This window comes from Mus caroli, chromosome 13 (genome assembly GCF_900094665.2).
Source record: "Mus caroli chromosome 13, CAROLI_EIJ_v1.1, whole genome shotgun sequence".
Classification (NCBI taxonomy): Eukaryota; Metazoa; Chordata; class Mammalia; order Rodentia; family Muridae; genus Mus; species Mus caroli.
In genome coordinates this window covers 49,736,601-49,749,335 of record NC_034582.1, presented here as the reverse complement: position 1 = coordinate 49,749,335, position 12,735 = coordinate 49,736,601, and the positions used below count along the sequence as shown (strand labels likewise).

The window sequence follows — 12,735 nt, the reverse complement described above, 5'->3', positions numbered from 1 at the left end:
GTGATGATATTTTTGGAATCGTTCTTTGTTTTTCTTTCTCTCTTCTAATTCTTCCTGGGCCTGCCTGTTCTCATCTGAGATTGGCATAAAAATGGACACAGGGCCCTCACACATAGACTCCATTCCTATCTCCAACTGTATTGGCAAATCACCCCTACCTGTGAGATGCTGATAACAATTCTGAACCCTTAAGGCATAGCAAGAATTCACAGAGGAAGTGGGTGAAAGGTACCAACAGCCTAAGTGATGCTGAGTGAATTGGCCATAGACCCAGGACACTCCACCTGAGATGAAATGTGGATCTTGCCCTAGTCCTGCCAGGGGCTTGAACCCTTCATGAAAGAGGGCAGAGGAATGAGCTGGGCGTAGTGGCGCATGCCTTTGATCCCAGCACTTGGGAGGCAGAGGCAGGCGGATTTCTGAGTTTGAGGCCAGCCTGGTCTACAGAGTGAGTTCCAGAACAGCCAGGGCTACACAGAGAAACCCTGTCTCGAAAAACAAACAAACAAACAAACAAACCCCCAAACAAACAAAAAAAGAGGGCGGAGGAATATAATCTAGCAACGAGAAAGAATCTTAGCTCTAATAGTGAGCGAATGAAGTCAGAGGCTTGAGTTCAATTTTGGCGTGACTTCACTGATATGAAATTCAAAACCAAATCAAGTGCTTCTAGGAGGTTAGCCGTTGAGGTGGTGGTTCCTTTCGTGGGGCAGGTAGGGGCTGTGAAGTGGAGAAATGGAGCTGTCTGTGGTAGCTTCCCTTCCTGGTTTGAGTGGGTTGTGTCGGTACAGTCCGGTGTGGAACTCCATGGAACACTTTGCGGATGCAGGAGAGCAGTTGAACTAGCTTCCTGTGTGGAAGGCGTGGTTCCCAAGGAGGCGTGACTTAAAGACCGGGTTTTGAGAGGGAACAGGCTCATGAGAACTCTGTCTACACCAGCGGAGTAAGTCACTGATGGTTTAGAGCTGGAGGACAAATCTCCCGAGGTATATCCTGGAAGAGTCTGTCCATTTTCTCTGTCCCTGCTTTCTGGCTGACCGGTGGCAAGCAGCTCTTCCTCTGTCTACTCTCTGCCATGGCGTTACTCCCGCATCAAGTCTAACGGCCACAGAGCCAATCACCCACGGAATGAAACTTCGGAAACCTTGATTTAAAATAAATCTTTCCTATTTTACAAAACAAATTCGTCTTAGCTTATATGTATGCGTGTTTGGTGTGCACATATGTGCAGTACACACCGAGGTCAGAAAAGGGCATTGTGCCCTTCCCCCGACCCAGAACTGGAGTAACAGGCAGTTGTGAGCCTCCATGTGGGTGCTGGGAATTGAACCTGGGTCCTCTGTAAGAGCAGCAATATGCTCTTAATCCCTGAGCCACCCCTGAAGCTTTTCCTTCCTTTTTGAGCTGATCTTCTTTGGTGTTTTGTGACAGCGATAGAAGCTGACTAACATAGTCATATTTCAAGATTTTTTTTCTGAAAAATAATCTAAAAACAAGGATTAAATAACTCCATCTATGGTTTGGTCTTAGCTTGGGATGGGACGGGGCGGGGTGGGGGTGGGGGGTGGGGAGGAGGGGTGTCTCAGCTCTGTGGCTATTCATGTCTTAAACAGCAGGGGGGCAGTAGGTAGGTCTTCCACACAGCAGGCTGTTCCCCACCCTCTGCTTTCTCCTATCCTTTCTTGAGTACTTCTCCCCTGGGGGTCCATATGCTCCCTTGCAAGCTCCCATGGCCCTATCACATACCTTCATTTATCTCTGCAGTTCTCACGTGGGTTATGATCGATATCCTGCCAGTTCCCCAGCATCAGGACCAGTGACAGATCCATTTCTATGTCCCCATTGTTGAATTTGTTATGTAGGCCAAGATAGCCTTGAATTCAGAGATCTGCCTGCCTTAGCCTCTTGAGACTTGGATTAAGGGTGTGTGCGACTAGACCCAGTTTAGAAAACCATTATTATTTTAGGCTCCTATTTGCCTTACCAGGGAGTCCATCATTTGATTCAGGTAGAGCCTTCTTTTCTGTCCTGTGATACACTGTCTAGAAATTTCTATTAGACCCTAATTTACATATTTATACCCTGTGTTTCCCCCCCCCCGTGTGTGTCTGTCTGTCTGTCGGTCTTTCTCTGTGCATGTTTGCATGTGTGTGTGCGCGTGCGTGCGTGTTTGTGAAGCACAAATGGCTACACAGCCCCTCTCTTGATCCATCACCTCCATCCTCACCACACTTAGTTCATAAGAACAACTTCTGGAGGCCAAGGTGGTGATTGGTCAGGGGGAGGGGCAGAGTCTTTTTCCTTAAACCTCATTCCCTGGGGACACCAGATCCTCTCATTACACAGAGAGCAGGGCATTGGAGGTGGGGGTAGGAAGCTCTTATTCCTTTCAGCAGAGATATGCAAATGAGAACTGGCTGACGGGACCTAGGAATTTCTGGTGGGACCCTAGACTCACTGCCTCCAGATACAGTGGAAGAGAACTGACCTCAGTGGAGGCCTTAGGGTGCACTGGCCCTTTAAGAGCACAGTCTCATGGACTGCAAAGATTGTTCTCTCCTGGTCTTCCTACCTTTTAGGACGCCCTGCATTAAACACACAAATGAAGAGAGGCTTCCACATCGTGACTATGAGGAGCCCACTGCTATGTGAGGATATTGGATCCTTGCCTGAGACACTCTGGGACTTTAAGGTCACCTCTGGAGCCCCAGACACTGGATGCAGGTCATGGTCCTTGTACAGGTTCAGTGAATATGTGCTTTCACCAATTTCTCCATCTTGAATAGGGAGGAGGCTAATGAGACTACCCTGGCCATTGGCTGAGGTGAGAATCAATGGCTATGGCTTCCAGGCTGAGGTGTTTAAGGTGGGCCCTCTGCTCCTTCCCCTGCTGCACATGACGAAGCCAGTCTGCCTCCCAGAGTTACCACTCGGAAGGAAACTCTCCTCGTTTCCCAGGTGATGTCATGTGAAGGAGAAATGACCACTACTCGGTCAAACCACATACAACCAGCCTTTACTGCTCACCACAGTGCAACCTAGCCATCGTCCACAAGTAGCCCCTCCTCTGTCACTGCCCCAACACCATAGCAGGCTAGCTTCTCTATAACCCAGCACAGTGACTCCTCGGGCCTGCAGTCCAAGAGAAACAGACGAGAAGCGATGAGTGTTTAGAACAGAGAGGGTTGCTATTGTGACAGGAGGTGAATGGGGCCTGAGGATGTCCAAAGAAAGGTGACAAGGCAGAGGGAAGGGCAGAGCATAGGCTTTCTACAGGAAGAGATATGTCAGCTGAGTTATAGTGGAAAAACAAGTGAATTTAGCAGCAACCAGCTGGTAGATATTGTTCAGTCAGCACAATATTAATATTTTTTGTTAATCTGATAATATTTAAGAACGAGTTTCTTGTAGAAGTCTGGATTTGATATTTCACTTTAAAATGAATATAACAAAATGACTAAGACCCAACCAAAACAAAACTTGATTTCCTGGTTCTCAAATGCCAGCTTTGAATATGACAACGTCAAGAGACTGGACATACCATTTGGATTTCCTCAGTCATGTTCATCTTAGACCATCAGCAGTGAGGTCAAGGGTCACTGGTTCAACTTCCTTATCTTCCCTAGAGCTCCAATCTAGAAGATTCTGCAAACCCGAGGGGGTCAGGAGCCCATGCACTGGCCCCTGATTGGGATGGTAACCATGGTCCAAGCCAAACTGAGCACAAGGAGACCCCAGGGACCGTCCTCGAGAGTCAGGCAGAGAGAATCTCATTGCTGGGGCTTCCTTGGCTCTTCGGAAGGGACCACTACTAGCTTGGGCTTTCTGGAGTGCCTCCTTCCTTCCTTTGGTCTCAGCTCTTTCTCAGTGTGAAGTGCTGCCATGCTGCCGGGTCTAGCTTTCATGCTTTCTCTTGGCCAAGAGTACACAGCCAGGCCTACTGGGCTCCCCCGAGACTGTGACTCCCAAGCTCAGCTGTGACTGATGGATCCCACAGGAGGCCTCAAAGTTGCCATCTCAGCTTCTCTTCCAGAGCACTGCGGTTTCTTTGACTTCTAATCTTGCTGGGCCTGGCAGCTAGTCTTCCCACTGAGCCCATGGGCATCTAACGGCTTCTGGGAACCCGCTTTGTAGAGACCCGCACACCTTGCATCTGATGCTTATTATCAACATAGCTGAGTTTATACAAGACCCTTCGAGGGCTGGTATGAACCGTTTGGGGTCGAACCTCATTCTTCAGAATGCTAAGCTCACTCAGGCTACCTCTTCCTGACTCCCAGCTCCCTCCTAGGGGACCCCCACCCCCAGTCATTCTTTTTAAGATTAGCTTTGCTAGATACCAGCAGCCTAAGATCTGTTCCAGCCTTAACTTCTAGCTATGGTCCAGGCCCTACTGACTTTCAGCCAAGCTGCTCTCTTGGTCCATAAACCTCCGGCTCAATCAGGAAACCGTAGGAACTCAGCTCCCCAGCAATATCCCTCTTCCTCAGGAGTCTGCATGATTCCATCCAGGAGATGCCCCCAGAGGATGGCAGTGTGATAGTGAGAGACATCCCTGCCTATGGGCTAGCCTGGGCTCTGAGCTAAGGAACTCCTACAGTGTCCCCACTCCTTCAGTGCTTCCTTAGTCAAGGGCTATCTTGATCTCTCTGACTCCTGTACATTTTGCTTATAGTGCTCCACAGTTTGTAAATATCAGGAAGATTTGTTTCATGGTATCATCTTTAATATAGATGCCTTTAGAAAAGGAACACAAGATTCATCTTAAGCAACAATCCAGTATAGACCCTTCTTGATTTACTATGGGGTCCTATCCTGATAAATTTATTGTAAATCGAGAATATTGGGAGTAGAATCACATTTAAACACCTTCTTTATAGAATGCCCCAGATTAGCACTGCAGATCATGGTGGAGGATTGTGTTTCTCTTTGTAACTGGGTGGCTGACTAGGATCTGGGCTCTCTGCCATCGTGGGCAGTGCTGGAGACAGGTTCACACAGCATACTGATAGCCCAGGAAAAGATCACAGTTCGAGATTCCAAGTATTATTTTGGTGTGTGTGTGTGTGTGTGTGTGTGTGTGTGCGCGCGTGCGTCAGAGGACCACTTTGGTGTGGCTCCTTAAACACTGTCCACATTTTAAAGAACTGCGTTTGTTTATTTATTTTCTTTTTTTTTTCTATTTAAAGATTTATTTATTGTTATATGTGAGTACACTGTAGCTGTCTTCAGACACACCAGGAGAGGGCATCAGATCTCATTACGGATGGTTGTGAGCCACCATGTGATTGCTGGGATTTGAATTCAGGATCTTCAGAAGAGGAGTCAGTCCTTTTAACTCCTGAGCCTTCTCTCCAGCCCTATTTATTTTCTTATTTGTTCATTTGTGTGCTTATGGAGAGGTCATGGGGACCCCTTTGGTTGGTTCTCTCTTTCTACCATACAGGTTTTGGAGACTAAACACAGGCTGTCATGAATGGGCATGCCTCCTCTCTCACTGTGAGCCATCTCACTGGCCTAGGCTGACATCAAACTCATGCTCCTCTGGCCCCTGCCCCATTACCATGTTCTACCAGTGTGTGTCACCACAACTGGCTATTTTTTCTTTTAAATCCCCTTTTTTTGATCTCGCCTAGGACCGGGCCCTTGCTTTGCCTCAGTGAGTGGGCTTTGCTCCAGGCCCACATTCATAAGAAAGCTGAGTGATGAGAAGAAAATAGGAACACAAAGTTTTGACCATGATTGGTGTTTTACATAGATTATCGCCCCCCTCCCCCAGGCTTTCTTCATTCCCCACCTCCACGATTTATGCCATACTAGGTACTATTCATTTACTTGGCAATTCTCATTGTACTGATGTGCCTTTTTTTAAAAAAATGCACAATTTTATCCTCAAAGAAAACGCTACATTATTTCCATAAATCAAAGTTTGATATATGGCTTCCACATTTCCAATATGCATCGACTGTGAGCTGATATAATAACAAACACGCATCTGTATACCACCCAAAGTCATCTTGCACGGCGTCAATCCTGTGCATGCCAGCCTTCGGGATGCTGCATCTCAGCTAAGGCAGCCCACACTCCTGGGAGGATGCTCTACAGATGAGAATGAAGAGATGGAAAAGCTTCCTTCCTGAGTTCCAGGGCTGCGGAGGGTGAGGGATGTTTACCTATGGGTGTTTAAGCCTTTTCAACTCCAGTGCTTCTCACATATATGTCTTTTTAAGTCCAAGGACTCCTTCAAAAATAAAACTGTACAGGAGTCCAGTATATAATATGATGAAAGCAGAGATTTGTGATTAAAATGGGCCTGGTAAGTCATGGCTGGTTTTGGGGGACTTCCCTACCACCAATGTTGTCCTATTAATGTCTCCTGACACCCTTTCTCAGAAGCTTGTGACTCATAAGGACATCAACAAACCCACATCTGTTCTTGTCCCTTGGTCCTATTTAGTTCAACTTTCTTTGTAGACTCCTAAGGGTCTGTGCTGTCCTTCCTGGTTCTTTGCTTTTGGACTCTGGCCACCTTGGTATTTTGAAATGTTTCGTCTTGACATCTTGAAATACCCTGGGAGTGCTGGCTTTCTAAGCCTAGCTCTGACCGCATCGCTCATCCATCAGCCACTGATATAACTGTGCCCAGTGTGTAAGAGGGCACAAATGGGCGGGAAAACTAGAAGATCGTTCCTCTTATGGGGTTTCACTGGTGTGGGAGAAAGACATAGGCCCAAAATGCAATGTGAGTGCCCTGCTCACCCCAAACTCATTTGTTCCCCAGATATCTGTCTTTTTTCAGGGCCCCTTGCATTCTGAGTAGTGGCTGAGCCAGTTGCCTCTGAGATGATGGCTGCTATCCATGCTATGATGCCAGAGGTCTTAGCCCATCCCTACCATGGTCCTGAGACACTGTTCCTTTCAGCAGTGTCTCTGTCACTCTGGAGTCATAGTCACAGATCACTCACAGCCCACATCTTCATCCCAGCAGTTGCCTGGCTCCTGACCTCAGCTTGCTTTCTCCTCTCATTGCTGAGCTCGTTTGATCCCCTAACTTAGAGGTCCTGATCCCTATGAAGTGGGAGCTCCTAAGGGGAGCTTGGCCCAGTAAGACAGGAACCTGTTGGCTTAAAAACACGGGAAGATCTGGACAGAATTTCAATAAGTTGTAAATATTTCTAATGATAGGCCACCTCATTGTACCTTCGACCATACCAACACTACTGCACACTTCCTTTAGTCTTGAATATGGTCCTGGTCCTCTCTGAGATGCCCTGAAATATCCTTAGAACATTATTTGGGGGTCTTCCTCGTGCTGTTAGGCCAGATCTCCACTCAGCCTGAGTTCTAGAAAGGTTTGTCTTGGTGGGTCCGTGTACATTATTAAATGCAAAACTACACAAGTTAACGGATGGTAAGTCAATTACATAACTCTGCACAAATCAAACCAAGTCAGCCAACGCTAACAGGGGGACACTTGCTGTGTACTTCTGCTTATTCATCCTAAGCCAGACTGTTATCAAGAAAGAGAGAGTCCAGCAGTGAACAGGAGATGCTCATGACTCTCCAGGAGGGCTTTTGCTTTGCATCAAGATTCCAGTCGCAACATTCCCTGAGCGCAACACTTCCTACATGTGAATGACTAGATAGGGGATCCTATGCTTCTGACCTTCTTCCCAAGGTTTGCTATAGTTGTCTGAAAGCTGGCGCCTGGCTATAGAGCCTTTAGGAGATGGGGCCTACCTGGCGGAAGGTCCCTGTGTGTGTCATAGGTCCCCATCCAACCCCCATCCTTCACCAGGTAGACAGCTGTTATCTCATACGCCTGCTTCTGAAGAGAGGGCAGTTCCCACCACTGCACTGTTCATATGGGGGGGGGCGGTAGAGGGGATCGACAACTGGAATCTCTATGACCAGGAGCCCAAATAATCTGCCCCTCCTGAGGTGGTGGGCAGGGGTTCTATTGTAGTGACTATTATCCTTTCCAGCCACCTCCTGAAGGACGGATGCCTCAGCAGCTCAGACTGCAGAGCTGGCTGGCCCCTCCCCCTTTAGGGTCCGCTGTGTAAGGGTCTTGAGTCCTTCAGTCTCAGCCAGATGTTTATGTACCCACAAGCCTTCATGAAACACCCAGGACGGACCTGCTCCGTACTACTCAGACATTATTTCATTTAATCCCCATGACAATTAAATTGTCTAGGTCTCTGGGTAATCAATATAAATCTAGAGACATTTAAGTGGCCAGCTAGAATGTAACTGTGTCTCTTCCTCCTGTCTGTTAGAATAACTGGATACATTGTGGTCCCCAGTGCTTAAAGAGACACATTGTATATATAGAGGGAAAGAGAGGAGGATTAATGGTGTTTTATGGAAGGGCTGAATCCCACCTGACTAGTTTATTAGAATTCTTTGAGAAGTGAACTATATAGGGAGATAAATGGTGACTTTCACAAAAAGCCTTTGTTAAGTTTCCATCCCAAAGCCTATTAATAAAATTGATTCATTATAGAATTGGGCAGAAGTGGGTGGCAAGTAGGAGGGAGCCTATTTTTATATGGATAGAGAACTGGCATAGAGACAAGAAGGAATGTGGAGATAACGGAGAACTAAGGTTCTCCAGGAATTGCTACTGAGTTAGGTTTGACTCTAGCTCAGTCCACAGGCACTGAGCACACAGTTTGTGCGAACCCTGATCCAAACACAGGACAGTTCAAGTAAGGAAGATTCTGCTTAGCTCGGCACTTAGAGGAACCAAGGAAGGCAGTGCTGAGAGACCCTCATGCTGGGACAGGATGCTCCTCAGGGGAGCTGCAGAAGGTGGCTAGGGATCGAAAGACCTCCTGGCTATGGTCAACAGGCTGGTAATAGTATCAGTTCTGTCATGGACTCTCTGTGGAACACTGGGAAGGTCCCTAACCCTCCTCAGTCTCAGGTTTTTCTTTTTCTAGTTGTAGAGTGACATGTTGGCTTGCATGGCCTGGGAAGGTGACTGCTCTGGGTGGAGGAAACATCAAAGGGAGAGTTTCCCTTTCTCATAACCGAAATGCCCCCTCTGTCTCTGTTCTGCGATGGGATTTCTCTCCCTTGCCCCTCCCCCATCTATGAGGCAGAGAGCCACGAGGCTGTGATGCTGGGGCTCAGAGCCCAGCCTGGGATTCCTCAGTTGTCTGTGAATGACTCAGTGTCGGAAATAGCTCCCATCTGGAGGAGCCATGGTATCTATAGTGTTCAAGCGATCCCTGTAACCACACACACTCTTTCTGTGCAAATATGTGGATCACTGTATGCTAAATATGAGGTGGCCTGGAGACGGTTCCTCCTCTTAAAAAGACTATTTGCTATGAAACTCAAGGCTGTTTATTTAAAGAAACAAGTTTACAACTATGCACGTTGGATCACTGGTGGTGGGTGGTGGGGAAGAGACATCGAGGATGGAAGGAGGCTAGAGGTGGGGGTGATTAAGCTTGGCCTGCTAACCTGCAGGAGAGCTGAGGTCGGCTGCTCCATCCATGGTCCTTCTGTCTTTGCAGAAGCAGGTAATAGACACCAAGATGAGGGGATGAGGACAAAGAAGAGGAGGGAGAGGAGGAGGGTGCTGTGAGTCGGCAGAAAGAGCAAAGAGCCGGTAGTGACCCAGTCCCACCTTCTTTTTCCCACACAAGACACATCAATTGCCTCATTCATCTGTTAAACACGAACCGTGGAGTCCCCGTCTGCACGGGCTCCTGAACCACAGACAAGAACAGTAGATAGGAACTCAGCCTTAGCCACCTGCCAGCCCTGTGCACTGGCCTGTTCTCTGAGCTTCAGTTTTCTCATCTGGAACCAGGCAGGAGAACGCCCACCTTGGGCTTTAAGAGGAAGTGTTTGATAGAATAATGTACCAAAGATGAAGCCTGAACCATCGAACCGTCCCCTGACCGAATCATCTCACTCCGACTTAGAAGAGGAAGAGTAACCCCCACCATCTTAGTCCCAGGCAAGAGGCTCCCGGAATGGTTATGACCTTGGGCAGTGCCCTTACCTGTGCTTCCTGGACGAGCTGGGATGCAGGAGAGTCAGACACCAAGCAGAGTAGATAGCACGGCAGAGATGCTTAACTCCCTAGAGAAGGAGAGAGGGTTTGGAGTTAGTTGAGAGTACAGCCAGGGGTTGGGCTTCCTAAGTGAACATGACATCCAGTGTTCTCAGTCACTGTGATCTCCATCCAAGGCTACCACTGCTTTTTATCAGTTCTAGCAAAGGGCTGGGTAGGATGGGCCTCTGTCTGGCATCAGATCAAACTCCTGGCTCCTTCTCCACTTAACCTGCTAGCTGTTGCCCATCTTGTTTACTGGCTCAGGAAATGCTTGGGTGGTATCACCAGGGTATCTGGTGTCAACAGATACATTCTGTTGTCAATCATGTCTGGTTTCCAGTTCTGGCTTTGGGGATATCCACTGCATCTCCCCGCATCTCTGCTTCCTCTTCTGTATAATGGGGCTTTAATGGTGCCGACCTCCTGCGTGCCAGCTGGATCCTGGCTGCAGAGGCACATAGATGAGAGCCCCTTAAATCCTAATTACATCCCTCACTTCAGTCCTGGTGGTGCCAATCTTGCTGCAAGATGCCAGCATTGGCTCATCTGTGTCTGTTCCCAGGCCTTTCCCAAGGTCTGGCAATGTCAGCATCTCGCCAGTGTTTGTTGACTGAGCCTGCTCCCATGGTCTGGTAGACCTGTCTTTACACACTGAGGATTAGAGAGGTCCAATTTAACAGAGAGCAGAGGTGGGGGGCAGTTGACGTGATGGTCCAGTTCACATGGAGGTATGCATGGAGCTCGGATCCCAACCCATAGTCCACAAACTGTCTGTCCAGCTGCTGAACTCAGGGCCTGGTGGGCCTCTTCTTGGCTGAGTACCAGATGTAGGCTATTGAGGGGGGGGGGCTGCAACGTCTTACCCAGTTCCTCCCAGTGCAACCTATCACTTCCTCCTGGACTCTCTCTGTCTTCTTTTCAGTAACAGTCCTACTTCAGGTACAATGGTCATTTAACAAAGTGGGGGCTGAGGTTCAGAGGACCACTGACCCCTCTCCCAGATCCTATGTGACTCTGCTTAATCTTCAGCACACACAGCCTCAGCCCTTAGCCCCACTGTTGGAATAGGGGCTCCTTCAGGATGCTCTCCAGAACCCAGGACTGAGCAGGTTTTGACTTGTGGTAGTCAAAAGCGTCAGTTCTCAAACTGACCAGCTCCTTTCACAGACTAGCTATTCTAACTGCACAGCGGAAGGCCTCAGTTTCAGCACTGTCCTAAACGGCTCACTATCTGACCAGTCCAGTGTCACAGCTTTCTTCTGCAGAGGATGACAAAGAGCCTCAATAAGGACTTGACCCACACAGTTCAAGCTCAGATCCCCTCTGGTATTTACCAGAAGTGAGATGTGAAGAGCTGCCAAGAAAGCAGCCAACTGAAATATAGCGTGAGGTCCCACTCTACTGCAGGCTTGTCAAGGCTAGCCCTCCCCAGGAGTAGCAGGGGCTTCGCTGAGAAAATGAGCTGGGGGTTGAAACCTAGAGAGACCAAGAGAACGGCTGGATGGAAAGGGCTCGCCAGACAGAGGGAACACCGCCTGCAAACTCATGCAGAGAGTGTGGTCCAGTAGGGGAATTCAGAAGCACGTGGCTGGCCTTGAGGCAGGGTCCTCGGGGCAGCTAGGGAGAGAACCATTGATGGGTCTCAGAGTTGTGTCTCTGGGGTAGTGGGGGATGGGAATTGAGTGCAGGGGAAGGTGGGAGCTTGGCATAGTCTTGCCGGGATTTGGGCAGAGAGAGGCATGGGACAGACATTTGGAGTATGGAGATGGGAGAAGCAGAAGCAGGCTCTGTGCTTGAGGAGGTGTGGGGTTAGGGAAGAAGGGACCCAGCCTCCTGGGCTGGGTGCAGTAGAGACTTGGGAGAGGTTGTAAATCACCCATCCTGGGAAGCTCTCTGATAGACCTCAAGAAAATCTCTGTGGCAGGCTCCGGTCCCAGCCCCAGCCTCTGTCCTAGCCTCAGCAGTTACTAGATTGTTCCCCAGTTCTCACTCTGTTGAACTTGGCAGCGCCAGCCTCTAAGGGCTCCCACCACCCCTGCCCCCACTGGTCACTCCATTTCTATCCTGCAACCTTGCTGAGTTTCCCATAACCCAGGGTATCTGCTCTTTCTGTTTCTTCTGCCCCTGGTGCTGCACTTTTGCCCTTAGAATATATAGAACCTGGCAAATAATTTTATGTGTTTGTTTTCTTTCTCCCCATTAGACCTGAGCTCTTTGAAGGCCAGGCCCTTGTCCTGGCCCAAGAAGGATAGCCTAGGAAGACACTTCTGGCTTTGTGTTTACGCATTCCGGAAACAGGAGGATACATTTACTATACACTGTTACTGGCAGCATTGAAGTGACACTTATACATGGCCTGCCAAAGTCAAAATGACCCCAGGGACCTCGCTAGCCTTTCTCCTCTTTATAGATTATGACGTTGAAGCTCAGAGAAGGATGGGGCAGGTCACATGGTCCAGCTAAGAGGTGGCAGGATGGGCTTCTCTGCTGTTGGCGAGGTGCCTGGCCCTGTACCCTGCTCTGAGTAGGCGTTCAGCATGGAGAACTGGCGCCTGGCTTATGTAGCCATCTGCTGCTTGAACTGAAAGACCCTGCTTGCTTGCCTGGCTGTCACAGCTTCCCAACGAGTCAGCCACAGGAATTCTAATGGCTGTTTTTTT

The 12,735-nt window shown here is 48.7% G+C and overlaps 1 protein-coding gene across 2 annotated transcripts in view; it reads right to left on the bottom strand.

Moving 5' to 3' along the window:
* Positions 1 to 12,735, bottom strand: part of Cplx2 (complexin 2) — a 70,515-nt gene that overhangs the window by 50,677 nt on the left and 7,103 nt on the right. For both annotated transcript variants that reach the window (XM_029468453.1, XM_029468454.1), the window contains exon 2: positions 10,022 to 10,101. The gene's annotated coding sequence lies outside the window, so the exon portion shown is untranslated. The remainder of the gene's footprint in view (positions 1 to 10,021; positions 10,102 to 12,735) is intronic.